We start from the raw sequence: 17,651 nt of genomic DNA, 5'->3' as shown, positions 1-17,651 counted from the left end.
TCCTTCTCCAGTATACCCATTGCCTGTCAATGAGGCTGGAGCCACATGAGCCACATGAGTCCTTCTTCCATCCGAAATGAGATGTTAATAGATCCAGTGTCACAGACCCGTGTCTTGTGTAGGTAACCACAGATGTAGCATGTTTATGAGGGCAGCTGCCACTCACAGCATTCCTCGTAAGCTTCGGTTGCGTCCGAGGAGCCTTGGAGGGGTTAGCATAGACATCCCACAGTCACGCACTCTGCACGTTGACCAGTTGTGTGTGAGTCTCTGCATTAATCACAACCCACGGTGCAAAGAAGTCCAATGAAGGCTGAGAGCAGCATTAATCTCAGAAGGTGACCAGTGATAGAGCTCTGAGTCTCCACGTATTTCCTGGCCCCCTATGTTTTTAATTTATGATCTCAACTCTATTAATTATTTTACTTGATTTGCTTAGATTTTATTCACTTCAGTTTGTTTTCCATTCCATTTTTGAATTTTGCTCTACTTTACTTAGCTTGTGTGTGTGTGTGTGTGTGTGTGTGTGTGTGTGTGTGTGTGTGTGTCTGTGTGTGTGTGTGTATGTGTGTATGTGTGAACTGGAACATATGTGGAGATCAGAAAACAGCTTGGAAGAATTGGTTTTCTCCTTTTATCATGAAGAATATTTTTGTCTGCTAAAGAAATTAGATTAATATACTTTTATTGTTATCTCCAGGCAGGAGGAAAGCTTTTCATTGTTTTCTAGGTTGTATAGTTTCTAAAGCACTGTGCCATATTTCTTTCCTTATATATAAGTTTTTTCATACAATACATTTTGATAGTGTTTTTCTTCCTCTTCAATCTCCTCCCAGAACCCCTCTACCTCCCCACCCACACAACTTTATGTTCTTTCTCTTATTTATGTTCTTTCTCTTTCTCTCAAAAACTAAAACAAAACAAAACAACAATAAGCACAAAAACAGGAAATGAAAACAGGGAAGCAAAATACCAATAAGACAAAAAGTGCCAAAATGAAACAAAAAGTTCACAGGAAAAACATGGAGTTCCTTTTGTGTTGGCCTGCCTTGGAGTGTGGTTGGCATACCCAGTGACAATTCACTGGAGAAAACTGGTTTTCTCTTTGTCAGTGAGTGTCAATTGCAAGAAGCTTCTTGGTGAGGGGTTGGACCCTGTGTCTACTCCCCTGTCTCAATGCTGGGACCCAATCTGGCTTGAAGCTGTGCAGATTTTCTGCATGCTTCCACAGTCTCTGTGGGGTCACTCGTGAATCAGTCCTGTCAGTTCTAGAAGACTGTTTCCTTGGAGTCATCCATCACCTCTGGCTGCTTCCTCTTCCACGGATTCCTGAGCCTTAATGGGAGGGGTTTGATGAAGACATCCATGCTCAAAAGTCTTCCACCTTCTGTGTATTGTCCAATTGTGGAAAGTCTCGGTGTCAATTACCAACTCCTACAAGAAGAAGCCTCTCTGATGAAGGTTGAGTGAGGCACTGAGTTATAACTGTGTTATAATTGGGTCATTAGGGGTCATATTATTGCTATGTTCCTTTAGTAGAATAATAGTATTAGGTTTTTCCCTAGAACCATGACCTGTCTAGTCTCAGGTTGTCGGCCCTTTTAGCAGGGTCAGGTATGGGTTCCTTCTCAAGGAGTGGGCCCTAAATGCAATTTTAAAAGAGTGTCTGGTGATTCACATGACTTTTGTGTCCTGTTGCTCCAGGATATCTTGCAGGTAGGTTGCTATTGTGGGTCACAGGGTTTGTAGCTGGCTGATATTGGTGATTACAATTATTTTGTTTTTTAATCCTCTGTAATGGTGTGTTCACCTCCTCATTTCACAAATTCTATTAGTATTTAGAATTTTCCCTTTGCCTTTGGTTTGTATCATCATCATCATCATCACCACCACCACCACTACCACCACCACCACCATCATCATCATTATCATCATCATTTATTATCTGTCTTGGTGACTTTATGTTTATTCTCTTAGGATTTGTAGAGTTCTTAGAATTGTTTATGGTTTTCATCAAACTTGGAACATTTTCAGACTTTGAAAAAAACATTCATTTTTCGAAGCTGGGAGTGGTGGCACACATCAGAAGGCAGTGGCAGAAGAACTGCAGCTAATTTGGGAATATCCTGGTCTGTTTAGTGAGTTCAGTGACAGCTGTGGCTATAGATGAGACTGATTGAAAGCAAACAAAGGAACAAAGTCAGGTTTTATATCCTTTTCTTGTGGCACTTAATATACATTGTGTTAGACTTCTTCATATGGCTCCTGTAGTCAGTGATACTTTGTTAATACATACATATATGTATATACATATGCTTTGTAAGTACACATATATATATTATATAGCATTTATTCTCTTTGTGTTTCATTTTAGAAAGCTTGTACTGTGTCTTAAATTTGCTAGTTTTTTTTTTTAACTTTTGGTGGGGTCTAATTTGACTTTGGTCACATTGGCTGTCTTTTTCTCTTGTAATCTCCTTTCTATCTCTAAACTAGCACTAGTTAAGTGTCTTTAAGGAATAATGAGCAAACTTAGTCATGAAAATCTCTGTGAAAAAGAGGAGTGGATGGTGAGGAGGGCTGAGAGCAAAAGGCCTCTTTAGGCTGTGAATGGCCATTTAGGCCATTTAGGAGTTTGTGAAGGAATGCTATCAGAGAGTTTGGAGCAGAAGAATGATGCAATCATGTTTGTATTTTAAGATTCCTATTGTAGTTGACTGTTACATGGTTGATAAACCTCAGGCTAGTATCAATGGACGACCAGTTGGAGAGCTGTCCAGTAGGTCAGTCTAGAAGACTGAACGAAATTCTCTGCACATAAAGTTAACAGATGTTTGAGAGATGGAGGAAGAGAAGATGAATCAAGGAAGGAAAATCTGGGCAATTAGTCAGGAGGCTGAGTTCATGACATAAATAGCTAGAGGGGGAAAATATAGTAAGAAAGAAAAACTGGGGAGATTCCTGATGTCAGTGTATCTGAGAGATGTTTAAAAATAAAGTTGTCTACTCATCAATTTTAATAATCTGTGGTTCTGTGGTATAAGTTTCCTCTATGACCCAAGATCATAGGCGATTGTGATGCACACTCTGTCCTGTATTACACGCTGTCCTGTATTACATGGTGTCCTGTATTGGTGATACTTTGGAGGAAGAAAAAATCAGGCTGCTGTCCAAAGTAAGACCACACTGTTTAGAAAACGGAGAGTACACGGAAGAGCACGAGGTGACTCACAAGGTGAGCCGATCCAGTGGATTTTGGAATGGGAAACTGTCAGTGATGAGCAAAACTCAAAATTCTTCTAAGACTTTCAGGATGAATAAACATTGGGATAAACATTGGGCTTTCCAGCCCATGAACGATGATGGTTTGAGCCAACCCATTTGAATCTGAAAGGGCAGGGTGACCTAGATTTGAGGTCGCACACATAACTGAGGAGCCACAAATAGTCTTCTGACGTGTAGCTATGTCAGCAACACACATTTTAAGACTTGTCTTTCTAAATATTCTCCCAGCAGTTACTTTCCTTATCAATTACTTCACATACTCAGTTAACAAATATACACTAAAAACCTACTCTGGGCCGGACACTGGGCTTTCACACCATGGCTTACCCCAACTCTGATGACCTTGCCTCCACTCACTCCGTGATGGCAAGGCACTTGGTTCAGTTCAGTGCTGGCATCCAGCACATCGACGCACTGAGCTGTATGAAAAAAGCTTCCTGGCACTCTGCATATCCATGAAGGGACAACCTAGCACTGTTCAAAGGAGCCTTGACTTCTCCATTATCATTTTGTCATCTTTATTTCGCTCTTATCCTTCTGAGTGTCCTTGCTGTGTTACATAAACAAAATTTATAAAATCATTTTTTAGGTGTAAAACCACTTTTAACTACTCTGATTACTTTGTTTTGCAAGGACAAAATTTATGACTTAGAAACGGATTCTTGAAAAAGGAAAGATCAGTTGTAGAACAGAATACTTCCTAAACAGTTAAGTATGGCAAAAATAATCTAACAACCACTTGGGCAGGATGTTTGTTAGTATCTGCGAAAGTTGAGCTGACACTGCTCTGGTTGGGGTTTTTTTGTTTTGTTTTTTTGTGGGTTTTTTTTTGTTGTAGTTTTATTCTGTTTTCTTCTTTCTTGTCAACTTGACACAAGCTATCCGAGAACAGGGAACCAAAATTGAGACAATGACTACATGAGACTGAGGAAGTCTGTAGACAAGCCTGTCGGGCCTTTTCTTATTAGTGATTGGTGTGGGAGGGCCCAGCCTGTTATGGACATCGCCACTACTGGGCAGCTGGTCCTGGGATGCATAAAAAGTAAACTGAGCAAGCCATGAAAAGCAAGCCAGTAAACAAAACTCCTCCATGGTTTTTGCTTCAGTTCCTACCCTGTTTGAGTTCCTGCCCTGACTTTTCTCAGTGATGGATTGATACCTGAAATAAGATGAAATAAACCCTTTCCTCTCCAAGTTGCTTTTGGTAATGGTGTTTTATTGCAATAGAAACTCTAACTAAGACAGACACAAAACTTATAATCTGGGTCATCTATATAATCAGCATGTCTATATTTGTCTGCCTATCCATCCTACAAGAGTGCCCACAGCATATGACCCAAATGTCTATTAGTAGTAAAATAGATTAATGGATTATAGCATGTTCAAACAACTGAAATATACATAGAAAAAATTAGCACACATAATAATCTAGATGAGAATCACAACACAATATTGAGTGAAAGTTTTCGTTGTTTTTTACATAAAGACTGAAAATAGCTGACAGTCAGGGGTTAATTGTTCTCTGGTGTCATGACTAGAAGCACAACCAAGGAATTTTCTGGAGTGCTGGCCAAATTCTGTTTCTTGACCTGGGAACGAGTTACAGATTCACATTACAAATGTCACTGTGGTGAGTCTATATGGACATTATATTTGAATCAAATATTTGCTTTTAAAACAGAAGTAAAATCCAGTCTATTCTGTTTCCTAGGTTCACAGTTTGTCTAAAAAGTGGTTTGGATTCACAATGAATGTTTGGTGATGGTCATATTTATTTAAAATTTTATTTTATCATTTTATTGGGTGATAATTTTTCAGTGACTATATATTGGAAAGTCTTTCATTATATAAGAACAAAAGTAAATATTCATATGAAATATTCAGCACCGTCTAAACATGAGTTCTCATTAGACAATAATGGCCAAGTTGTCATGACAGTTGGCTATCATACGGAGTTCTGTGTGAGCATATAGTCTCCAGCAGGTAGAGCTGATAAACTGCATTGAACTAAAGATTCGATCTGATATTTTTTCAACATTCAATTTTGACCTTGATGGCTGTGGTGACATACATCTATTATCTTGGGACATGGGAGTGTGGTGGTATTGTGTTCCCCAAAATATTGTGCACCCTAATAAACTTATCTGGGGTCAGAGACAGAACAGCCACAATATCAAACATGAGAATAGGCAGTGGTAGCACACGCCTTTAATCCTAGCATTCCAGAGGCAGAAATCCATGTGTTCAAGGATACAGCCAAGCATGGTGACTCACGCCTTTAATCCCAGAAAGCGAACCTTTAATCCCAGGGAGTGGTGGTAGAAAGCAGAAAGGTATATAAGGCATGAGGACCAGAAAGTAGCAGCATTTGGCTGGTTAAGCTTTCAGGCTTCTAGCAGCAGTTCAGCTGAGATTCATTCTGGATGAGGACTCAGAGGCTTCCAGTCTGAGGAAACAGGACCAGCTGAGGAACTGGCAAGGTGAGGTGGCTGTGGCTGTTCTGTCTCTCTGATCTTCCAGGATTCACCCCAATAACTGGCCTCAGGTTTGATTTTATTAATAAGACTCTTTAAGATTCATGCAACATGGGAGGATAAGACATGGAATCAAAAGTTGGAGTCCAGGCTGGGTTACATAGCAAGCTCAAGATAATCCCGGTCTATATCAAGACTGTGTCTCAAAACAACCAGTTTACATACTTGACACGACTCTTTCACTGGAGTTTTTTTTTTTTAAATAAATACAGACTATACTTTAGTTTTGTCTCATCAATATTTCTTGAATCTGTTCTATTATCTACACCTCAGCATCTTTGCTCTGTTATTCTTAGTCTCTCCTGCATAGACAACTGAAATGGCCTTACAATTTGTCACCACAGTCTTACTCTCTTGAAATACACTCCATCTGAGTTTCAAGTGGCAACAATTCTAATCATTGTATTCTTCACCTTAAAATCCTTCAACTTAGAAATGGTGTCCTTGGGTTCTCTAGATAAATATTTTTTTTTTTTTTTTTTTTTTTTTTTTTTTTTTTTTTTTTTTTTTTTTTTTTTTCTTTTTTCGAGACAGGGTTTCTCTGTGTAGCTTTGCGCCTTTTCCTGGAGCTCACTTGGTAGCCCAGGCTGGCCTCGAACTCACAGAGATCCGCCTGGCTCTGCCTCCCGAGTGCTGGGATTAAAGGCGTGTGCCACCAACGCCCGGCAAGATAAATATTTTTATACAACCTCGATTCCTTTCTTTACAGCTATCAGAAAAATGTTTATTCCGGTTTTTAAATCATAATCCAATTCTATTTAATGTCACTCGTATTACTATCATTTTTTTTCCTTGTCTAGAGTTACAGAGGCCTCTTAACTGATCATCCTGCTGCTGTTCTTGTCTTCATTCAATCTCTACTCAGTGTAATGCCAAAGTGATTAAAGTAAACAAACATTAGATCATGGTCCCTTAATGCTCTAAATGCCCCCACATGGCTCCCAATTTGCTTAGAGAAAGATCCAAAGCCCTCTGTGGCTCAATAATATTTCTCCCCCACTCCTGTTTCTTCTCCTATATTACTCCTCACTCACTCGACTCACTAGGATTCTTTGTTACAGGGGCACTGATTCTGGGCACATAATTCATAGAATTATGAATACATTAAGCACATTTAAACCCTAGACTGCTGTTAACCTCTGCCTGGAATGCCCTTCCCAACAGCAACAAACCTTATTTCATTACATCCATTCACTGTTTGGGCAAATGTCCTCTTTTCTAACTGAGCATCCTGACTCCTTCTGAAGACATGTTGGATGATGAAAGAAGAAGCATGGAAGGAGAGATGACATGATTTCTGTCTTCTAGGAATTGTTGGGTACCACAGGAACATATGTAGACAGTTATAATGTGCATGATAAATGCTGTGGTAAAACTGAAAATGTAATTCCAACTAGAAAAGTGTGAGTAGAGCCTAGGGAGTTGAGAGGGAATTATTAACATGTTAGAACTATGAGAGAAGAAGGAGAATGTAGGGAGCAAGAGAAGACTGAGGTCTGGGTGTACACTTAGGACCAAACAGAAACCTAATTGAAAAATTAGGCAAGAATATTATCTATATTCCATTACATATATGTCATGGTTATTTTTTATGATGAACCTGACACAACTTGGAGTCATTTGGGAAGGGGGAACCTCAACTAAAGAATTGCCTCAATCAGATTGGTCTGTGGCCATAACTATGAGAGACTGTCTTGATTGATGGTGGGTGTAGAAGGGCTCAGGCCGCTGTGGGTTGTACCATCTTTCACAGTTGGGCCTGTGCTTTATACAAAAGCTAACTTGGTGTGATCCTTAGATTGAGACAGTGATCAGCCTTTCTCCATGGTTTCTGCTTTAGTTCATGTCTGAGCTCTTGCTGTGACTTCCCTCAGTGACCTAGAAGGGTAAGCCAAATAAACCCTTTCCTCCCCTGAGTTGCTCTTCACCACAGTGTTTTATCACAGCAACAGAAAAGCAAACTAGAACAATATAGAATGTCCAAAGGACATGAGATAGTCTGAATACAGGATGTCAGAACTTGTGATTAAGTCACTGGTAACATTGATATTTGCAATTCTGAGAGCATAGTAAAGAAACCAATTGGCAGTTGTTTGTATAGCAATTAGTCCATTTGTACAATAAAATAAATATTTTATATTTATTTATAAACAACAGAAGATTATCTCTCATAGTTCTACAGGCTGAGTTGTCCAAGATCAAGGTGCCAGCAAACGTAATGTCTCATAGGGCTCACTTTCTGGTTTACACATGATGTCTTCTTGGTCTATCCTCACGTGGCAGAGGGGCTTATTGTATATCTTATTCATGATGAGAGGTCCACCTGCATGACCTAATCACCTCCCACAGGCCCTGCCTGTCATTCACATCACTCTAGGGATGAAGATTTCAGTCCATGTGTTTTGGAGGGATAGGAACATCTAGATCATTCCATTCATGAGTTGAGGACTAAATGTGAGTTGTAGAATTTGTGAGTGTATTGATGTAAATTATTCTTTCAAGACCTTTGTCAAGAAGGGGAGATGGGAGTTGACATGAATAAGAAAAAGTTTAAGTTTGCACAGTGCAAAGAAGGAGGCAAAGCCTGAGACAACTTTGTGTAATTGAGAGGGATGTTGCTATGTTTAAAGAGGATGCTCTGAAGGATTCTGGCATGCTGCAGTCGCTGGGGGAAATGGAAAGAAGGCCTGGCAGATATAAAACTGTCTAGAGTTTGATGATTTTTGTGTTAGTTTCCATGCTAGGCTGATGAAATCCAGACAGATCACTATAAGGGGGAAAGGTTTCTTTCGGCTCAGCTTTAGAGGTGTCAAGTCCACTATGGTGGAGAAATCATGCTGGGGTTCTTGGCAGGAGGAATGTGTGGCAGGCTCCTCTCGTGGTAGCAGACCTAGACGCAGAGAGAGGAGGGCCAGAAACAGGAGTGGCCAGTACAGCTTTCAAAGGTCTGCTCCCGGCGACCTGCTTCTGCACCCAGAACTTCATAGCCTTTGAAAATGGCACAGAAGTCGGAAACCTGAGAGGGAGGGGCTCATATGCAATCCCTGACAGTTGTATTTGAACACTGTCTTGATGTATACAAACTAAAAAGACATTTAGGAGAGCAAGAGATAGATACTTTCAGGGAATGTCTGATGAGGAACACAATTTTGTTTCTGTGAATAATTTTCCTTTGAACATGACTAGTTATTTATTTTACAGTGGCTTAAGCTTCCGGTTACCAGAATGGTCATATTTATCATTAATATTTAGTGTGTTGTGTGTGAGGTGAGGGGTTGCTGGAAAGTGACCCAATAACCTCACACATGCTAGACAAGCACTCTGCCGCTGAGTTACATTCCCATCCTGCTGTAGACAATCCCATCACATGGCCTCTTGGGCTTTATTGTAAGATCTGAGAATTCTTACTTTAACCTGTTCTAACTTGGAAAACATGTTACACTTCACTTTGGGGGCTTTCTTTTGTTTTATCTCCATTCAGATATAGTAACCAGAGTTGCTGTGGTACAAAGCAACAGGACTTTCCTTTCTACCAAACATGCCCTCTAAGGACACCTAGCATTTGCAGAGTCCTTTGTCCACAACAGCACTGGCACCTCTAACAATATTTAACAAGGCTCTGGACTTCTCTCCTAGGTAGATAGTTACACATCAAGGCCGTCAGTGCAATTAGAAGGGATTTGTCAATTCAACTGATTTCAGACACTTTCTGTACCCCACCCACTTCCTGCCATTTAAGACTTATATTAACTTATTTTTGGAACTAGGGGCAAATTTTGGTTTGATTTGTAGAGCTCGCCAAATTTGTGTTCAAAGTGTGTCTAATGTTATTGGACGAGAGAGGAAGTGAATTACACTCAAACTTCCTTTTGAATTTTCCAACCATGGCCTTAGAAATTATGGAGAAAACCATAATACAGAATATTATTTGTCATTATATATTATTACCTGTTATTATGGGGCACTTATTATTTTATGTGATGTGTGATGATTAGTAAGATCTCCCCCTATAAAATTAGAAAGCAGACATGCATTTTTGGTAATTCTATCCTTGTGTTTGGTTTTGGTACTTTTTTTTTTTTTTTTTTTTGGTTTTTTGAGACAAGGTTTCTCTGTGTAGCTTTTATACTTTGGATTTTGTAAAAGCATTAAAAATTTGGAAATAGACAAGAAATTGGGAAACAGACTATAAAAATTTCCTTTAGCACTATAAAAGCTAGTTATAGAAGCATGAGAAACCCCTTTTACATAGAGATAGCCACATTTCATATTCCAGAAATGAATTTCATGTATTCTTGCTCTATTGCTGATGGCATTCTTCCCTCCTTAGAGCAATGTACAGACCTTTATTTGTGCTGCCACATAACAAGACTGACCTGATAGATGGCTGAATTGTAGATTCTCTACATAAATGATCTGTAGCAAGAATCTTAGAAGGTCTTATTAATAAAATCAAACCTGAGGCCAGTTATTGGGGTGAATGCTGGAAGATCAGAGAAGCAGAACAAGCCACAGCCACCTCACCTCACCAGTTCCTCAGCTCATCCTGTTTCCTCAGACTGGAAGCCTCTCAGTCCTCATCCAGAATGGGTCTCAGCTGAACTGTGCTGCTCAAAGCCTGAATGCTTAACCAGCTGAAACCTTCTAGTTTCTGTTCTTCATGCCTTATATATTTCTGCCTTCTGCCATCACTCCCTGGGATTAAAGGCTCACTTTCTGGGATTAAAGGCAAGAGTCACCATGCCTGGCTGTTCCCAATGTGGCCTTGAACTCACAGAGATCCCAGATGGATTTCTGCCTCTGGAATGCTAGGATTAAAGGCATGTGCTACCACTGCCTATCCTCTATGTTTAATATTGTGGCTGTCCTGTTCTCTGACCCCAGATAAGTTTATTAGAGTGCACAATATTTCAGGGAACACAATACCACCACAATGATCTGTTGCTGAAATAAATTATACAAGTTGATGGGGTGTGAAGTATTAGGACAGAGATGAACTTATTCCCACTAATTATGCAATATTCTCACTGGACAGAAAGGAACTGTCACCAAATGGAGATGGGAGTGACAGATATATATCATGGCTCTAAGAAGTGAGAAGAAGTGAATTGTCCATTGTAGCTACCTATGGTCCTTTGTGTCTCTCTCTAGTGATGGCAGGCTGCTCAGAGAAGCTACCCATGTCACGACACTCATCTAGAGAAGCTTTTTAAGGAAAATTCCATATTTCAACTTGTTATGAGTTGAATGTGTCTCATCCTCCTCAGCCACAATTTAATACACTGAAGTCCTGTGCTCTGAAGGTGACTGGTTTTAGACAGAGTGTCTTTATAGAGTTGGTCAAGTTAGGTAACAGAGTACACAAAGACAAAGACAGCATAAAGAAGCTGAGAAAATGGTCATCTCCAAAGCCAAGGAGAAGGGACTAGACTCCATTCTTCCCTCACACCTCCCAAGAAATAATAATTATGTAGAAAATATTGACTTCCAGTGTATCCCCAGAACTGTGAGAGGATGAATTTCTGTTGTTTGGGTCACTTGAATTAAAATAATTTGGTTGGAGGAGGCAGGGGGGAAACACCTCCAAACTAAGATATGACACTCCTGGAATTTGTTTTTGTTAGTTATTTCTTGTTTTATGTCTGTGGAAGGAAGACGTGTCCTTACCTCTAAGGCTTTATTCCAAATTGTTTCAGCAGTAAGAATCTGTCCTCCATCTTCCCTCTGCAAGTTCATTAACCAGAAGTGGATCCCTGCTTCTGAGACTTTCTGTCCTCACATTCCATTTAGGGTGGTAGATAGAGGCCAAACCACCAACTCTATGAAGGTAAACAGGGCCAAGGATGTAAAGGAAAATACCAATAAAAAAATCCCTTAATTATTATTTCAATAATGTCATATTACCTGAAGCTAAATGTGGATTTTTTTTAAATCAATAGTTGCTTGGAATGGATATCTGTACCATTTCCCTTATACCAGTGTTCATGTAACGTCCAAGAAATTAACTAAAACTTAAAGTAGGAGGACAGGAAGTTCAGCAGTTGCCTACGGTAGAAGAGCAGGATGCCTTCAGGACCAGTTGTTCACAGGAGAGGCCCCGGGGTTGGCCAGGGAAAAGAGTTCCCACAGCCCCTGGACACCCATTGATGGTTTCCAGGGCACAGCTGAGAGGATCAAAGGGTTGGGGTTCATGTTTTCAGAGATAGTGTCTTTATAGAAATGAAGTATTCACAAAATAGGGTAGGAAAAGCCAAGCTGAGGTCCCTCCAGGGAGAACAGGGCACAAATGGAAACAAAACAAGTCATATACCTAAGTAATACATTTGTCGTGAGAATTAAGTCAGAAAATACAAGTTAAATGCCCAGCAAGAGGCCTGGTATCTGGTCCTTCGAGGGAAGCAGCTGCCACCAACTCCTTCCTCTCCTTCCTCATTGTCACTGCCACTGTCATGTGTCACACGTGTCTGTTACTTGTGTGCACACGTGGCAGGTGGTGATGCCTGCATCAGGATGTCCATGCACAGGGTCTCTTTAAGATTATATCGTGAGGAACAAAATAGTTTCTTCTGGTCCCATACAGGTGGAAATTTGTGCTGTGTAGTTGTGACACAATCCGAGTGTTATCACTCGAGCAAGGACAGCAGAACACTAAAATGTGGGAAAAAGGCTTTTAATGGCCAGCAACCTATTGACAATTAAAATGTAATTAGTGAAGCAAAACAATAGCTTGCATCTTTTCATTACGATTCTATTTTTTTAACAGAATGTTTTAATTACTGTTTTCTTTCCTCTTCTCCACTGTTTCTATTGATTTGTTGCCAGTTTAACTGTGTCACCAGGACCTCCCTGGTTCCTAGTGAGTTCCCCTCGGGGGCTTCTGTCCGCTTCATTGTCTTAAAGTGAACCAGATCTCCTAAATACCTACAAAACAAAATAAGAAGTTGAAAGAGTTTTGAGACACACACACACACACACACACACACACACACACACACACAGAGAGAGAGAGAGAGAGAGAGAGAGAGAGAGAGAGAGAGAGAGAGAGAGAGAATAAAAACAAGACATATGAATAATGGTATAAAGAGAAGTTAAAAACAGAGCTACAGTTTGGATTTTAGATCCAAAAGAATGATTATTATTCTCAATTTAAAGCAGTAACACAAGGAACAGGCAAAGGACAGGCGTTAAAACCTTTTTGGATTTGCTCATCAACCAAACTTCCTTCCAGTTGTATTGGGCTTTCTGAGGTGAGCTGTGTCTGAGAGATGAGCAGTCTGCAGAGCACGGCCTCAGCCGTAATCATGGATTACTGTGTTCTGTTGATCTCTGACTTATGAAAATTTACAGTTACCTTTTAGATGGAAATTTTAGAGGACTGTTGTTAAAGTAGAAGATAGAGAGGAGAAAAGATTTGTGTTCCTAATTCTTTGACCACGAAAACGAAGAAGAGGAGGGTCCAGAGATGTGACCGCACCAAAGAGGGCAAACAGTGTGGTCTGAAGCAGACTTTTGTTTGAGTGGTGACTCAGTCATTGTGTGAGCCTTGGGCAGACTCCTTGAACTTCAGAATTTTGTCATCTTAAAAAGATGGTAATGTCAGAGCCTACCTTACATGGTTGCTGTGAACATCTAAATGAAACCATATCTCTATGTAAAAGGGTTTTCTCATGGTTCCATAGCTAGCTTTTATAGTGCTAAAGGAAAAATTTTATAGTCTATTTCCTAATTTATTTTCTATTTCCAAACTTTTAATGCTTTTACAAAGTCCAAAGTATAAGAGAAGTACCAAAACATGAAGAGTACGTACATAAATGTATATAACATGCTCTGTCCACACTACTAAACAGTGTTATAAAGCCAGGATTCAGTTAGCATATCCACAAATGCCCCCCCCTAATTCTTTGAGTATTAAAGGGTGCTCTGGCCAGGAAGGGAAGTTGGACCTAGTGCCTCCTTGATTGAGCGTGTTCTTTTGTTCCATTGTGTCGAATAAATGGTCTCCTGGAACCGCAGCCCAGAGCTGGAGCCTCTTCCATGAGGCAGGCCATGCTAACAGTAGCTTTAGTTTTGGTTTTAGAATTTATCATGTGAGAGTTTTGAAGCAATTGTGAAATATAGTAATAATATAGCTCATGGTTTCCTGGTCTGTCTTAACTTCCATCTCTCCTCTGCCCTTCTACTTCTCATAGCTCTTTTTTCCTGTTCTTTTCTTTTTTTTAAAGGCTAAAAACCAAGGTGACCTCATCCTCCATGAATGGGTCTATACCTACAGTTTGAAATACGTGTTGATCAACACCATCTTCTACCAGCTTCCAAAGAAAATGTGTACTTTCTTCATTGTTCATCCTCTTTGTCATTTTCTCCCTAGGTAATGTCTATTCTATTCCATAATCGACAATTTCACTGACAGCAGTGAATTCTCAGCTGGGCAGAAATGTCGTTGTCTGTAGATCTTCACACACAGCGATAGCTTCTCAGAATCACTGCCTTCAAAAGCAGCATGGATGCTTTTCAGCCTTAGTCAGTACTTGCTCAGAGGACATCTAACATCACAGGTTCCTTGCATTTCCACTTCCTGAGCCTAGTCATTGACAGGAATACCTTCAGACAACTGATCTAAAGGCTTTTCATTTACTCTTTCAGCCCCTTTGAGTCTGGACAGCCTCTATTATGGCTCTTTGTGGTGCTCTATAAAGATTACTTCATGATGATGATGATGAGGGGCTGGAATCTGCTCATTATCAGTAGCACATCTTGGCTAGAGCCGTTGAAACATGCAAGTCAAGCTAGTCTGGATGCTCTCCAAAGCTGAGAGCTATTGTGCCAATAGGACATAGAATGCAAGTGTGCCTTCCACGTGAACACAGAAAGGGCCCAGAGGAATATTGGCCTTTTCTGATTAGTCACCCTTAGTAGAGACAATTAAGTATTATAATGTCATGCAGTATCTTTGTATGTCGTAGCACTTCAGTTATACCATAAGCTTCCAAATGTAGTATGGTTATTACTGCAACTGAGTGCCAGACAAATTGTTAATAACCAGCATGGGTCTTCTGTGGCTACAGTTTCCAGATTTCCTATTTAGTTTTATGTTGTTCTATTTATAAAATGCTAGTTTCAGTCCCCATTATGATCTGAGTCATTACACTAGATTTAAAGTTTTTATTTATAAAACTTTATTATTGAAGTATTAAAAATTAACACACACACACACACACACACACACACACACACACACCCCAGAACCAAAGACTATACAACTCAATTTTTGGACAGTAATAATGGCCGTTCAGAACAGAAGCTATGGAACTTCATGCTGGATTTTATACTTTCACTATGAAAAGGAAAAAACCCATAACAGAGTTAGAGCTAGAAAAAAAAAAATCAGCTTTATATCCTTTTTGATAACTTATGCCCATTACCTGCATTTGCTTCTTCCTCGTCCCCTAATATTTAGACTTTCTTGTTCTTTTATTATAAAGAAAAATGTAGAAAGTCAACAGCTGGCAAATATCCTTAGTAATGGATGTTACACGAAGCTTTTCTGACAGTATGTACAGAATGTGTGAAGCATGTAAGAATTTAAACAGTTTGTAAATATCTAAATATCTTGACAATTTCTTTTTTTAAAAAAATATTCAGAGATGATGATAGAAACTTAAGATGAATTAAGAAACCTTTGGCAGACTTTTTAAAGCAGCATTAAAGTGACTTTGAAGAAGAAGAGACTGGCGTGCAAGTCACCGGTTGCATCTTCCTGAATATTTGAAGCGTTTTATTAAGGGGCTCGATTGGAAGCGCAGCTTGGGAGGGAGGTAGACTTGCCCCAGAGCTGAAACTTTATATGGCAAGCTGCAATAAAGATCACGTTTTATGATAGAGTTAACATAAATGCATGAGCCACGGGGGCTCTCATGAAAGCATCGGGGGATGAAGACTCAACTCTGGAATAGGTCTTCTTGTTTTATTCTCTTCATTTGGTTGAGGCCACTTATCTCTAATTATTCTTTAAATAAAAGGGAAGTGCCCCTTTCATTTCATTTCCTCTGAGCTAAAGAGAAAAGAGTAAAACTTTGAAAGGGGTCTCTCGTCTATAGGCTTCATTAAGAGCAAACCAAAAGCAGACACCGGTGTTCCAGGTCTCGCCTTATTTCAAACAAGTAACAGAATCCATGAATTGGTGACCTCACCAGGCCCGTAGAGGCGGCATACACTCACACACTGGCAAGCTAGGGCAGAGTAAAGGTGATTGATGCAATCTTATTTACAGCAAAAATAACCACCAATTGCCATGGTTTGAAGAGTCAAAGGGGCTTAGATGAGAGAGTAATACAGAGGGGAAAAAACCAACAAAACAAGCAAAAAACAATAATAAAAAAAAAAAACCTCCAGCCCATGTCATTGAACGTTCTGCAGACCAGTGAGAGTGACAGGTAAGATCCCAGACAAATTACGATGCACCACAGTGTCTCCTGTGAGAGAAGTGAAAACACACCACAGAAGAATAGAGCTCTAGCACCAGCTTCTCCTCAGTCGTGACACTCATTTCAGAGTAGTAATCCTGGAATTGAGAATAATTACAGGTGCCATTTGGAGGGAAAACTGCAGCTCTCAAGGCATCTCTTGAAATGTGCCCAGATAGAGAAGTGCTTCTTGAAGCTCACTGGGTACAGACATGTCACATGTTCACATTGAGATGCTTACATGTGGAAAAAATATTCACTATGAAAACTCACCATCCTTTAGTGCGTTTAAATAGATTTAGAAGCTTTACAGAAAGTGTCTTTACTTTCTTTCTTCTTACCCAACATCATTTACATGTGAAATTTTGCCACTTCTTTGATTTAAAACATAATGAAGTACATAAATCCATTCTCTCTTGTCTTATTCTTGCCAAGGAGTAGTTTAAAATGGATTCTCTTCTCTACCTCTCCACCCCCCTGTGTCTACTATAGGCATCTCAACCAACGCCGCTCGAGTGCTTCTGGTTGCTGCTTCCGGTTGCTGCGGGATATTTGATGCCTCTCTTTCTCGAGTCCTTTCTCATGACAGGAAACTCCACTTGTCTTAAATCTTAATTCTGATAGCTTTTTACTGTCTTGGTAGCCACATACAACCATAATCTCTGACTTGAAGATCAGTGATAGCCTGTTTTTAAAAAAAAAAGTTTTGGTTAGCATATATTGCTTAGGCCTAGAGATGAATGTCAAGATGACCCCTCCATTCATGCGCACACTGTGTTTTGATCATATCCACCCAGATTACCTCTGGCCCCTCCCACTCCTACTGGTCACCTTCCCTTCTAGTACCCTTCCACTTTCATGGTTTTGTGTATGACTAGTTAAGTTAGATTACAGCTGTTTACAGAAGGCTGCCAAGCTCACCAGTGGCCACACTGCTGAAGAAATGCTCTCCCTTTCCCAGGAACGAGGGCAGGGCCTCATGAGTCCCTCTCTCTTTATCAGAATGCTGACAGACTCCATCTCCTGCAGGCCTTGGGCAGGTCCTCCTGGCTGCTAGACCTCCACATCTACAGCCACAGGCTGTGGGGGACGCAGAGAGACATAGCCCAAGAGCACGCCAATTCCCTCTGGCTCTAACGTTTTCCCAGGTCCCTTTTGATAAGGTGCCTTGAGTCTTGAAGGCCCTTGGTTCAGCAGGTACCAGTTCACAGCTACCCGCCCCAGCTCCCCAGCTCCCCTGCTCCCCTGCTCCCCTGCTCCCCACCTCCCCTGCTCCCCACCTCCCCTGCTCCCCTGCTCCCCTGCTCCCCTGCTCCCCAGCTCCCCTGCTCCCCACCTCCCCACCTCCCCTGCTCCCCACCTCCCCTGC

General features: G+C 40.5%; 1 long non-coding RNA gene across 1 annotated transcript in view; it reads left to right on the top strand.

The window, feature by feature from the left end:
- Nucleotides 1-3,125: 3,125 nt before the first annotated feature.
- The window catches only part of LOC143268946 (uncharacterized), a 53,416-nt gene continuing 38,890 nt past the window's right edge, over nt 3,126-17,651 (top strand). Inside the window, exon 1 of the long non-coding RNA XR_013045197.1 lies at nt 3,126-3,235. This is a non-coding gene — a long non-coding RNA (uncharacterized LOC143268946). The remainder of the gene's footprint in view (nt 3,236-17,651) is intronic.

The sequence above is a fragment of the Peromyscus maniculatus genome, chromosome 16 (assembly GCF_049852395.1).
Source record: "Peromyscus maniculatus bairdii isolate BWxNUB_F1_BW_parent chromosome 16, HU_Pman_BW_mat_3.1, whole genome shotgun sequence".
Classification (NCBI taxonomy): Eukaryota; Metazoa; Chordata; class Mammalia; order Rodentia; family Cricetidae; genus Peromyscus; species Peromyscus maniculatus.
This window is presented reverse-complemented; position numbering and strand designations above follow the sequence as displayed.